Source organism: Orycteropus afer, unplaced genomic scaffold (genome assembly GCF_000298275.1).
Source record: "Orycteropus afer afer isolate SDZICR_OR568_19922 unplaced genomic scaffold, OryAfe1.0 scaffold00040, whole genome shotgun sequence".
Lineage (NCBI taxonomy): Eukaryota > Metazoa > Chordata > Mammalia > Tubulidentata > Orycteropodidae > Orycteropus > Orycteropus afer.
Window position 1 is genome coordinate 15,805,867 of NW_006921627.1, and position 286 is coordinate 15,806,152.

Genomic DNA, 286 nt, shown 5'->3' on the forward strand with positions numbered 1-286 from the left:
ATGGGTTTGAATCATATTATTTGTTGTGAAAAATCACATTTACCTATTTCAAAGGATATCATGTACACTCCTAAATGCTCACTTTATAATGAATTTTATAAAATGTTAAAATTATAAAATACCCATTATAACTATATATGTTGTTGTTGTTGTTGTTATGTGCCGTCAAGTCGGACCCGATTCTTAGCAACCCCTCCTTGTGTTTCCAAGGCAGTATCACTACAGAAGTAGATTGCCCCATCTTCCTTCCGAGGAGTGGCTGGTGGGTTTGAACCACCAGCCTTCT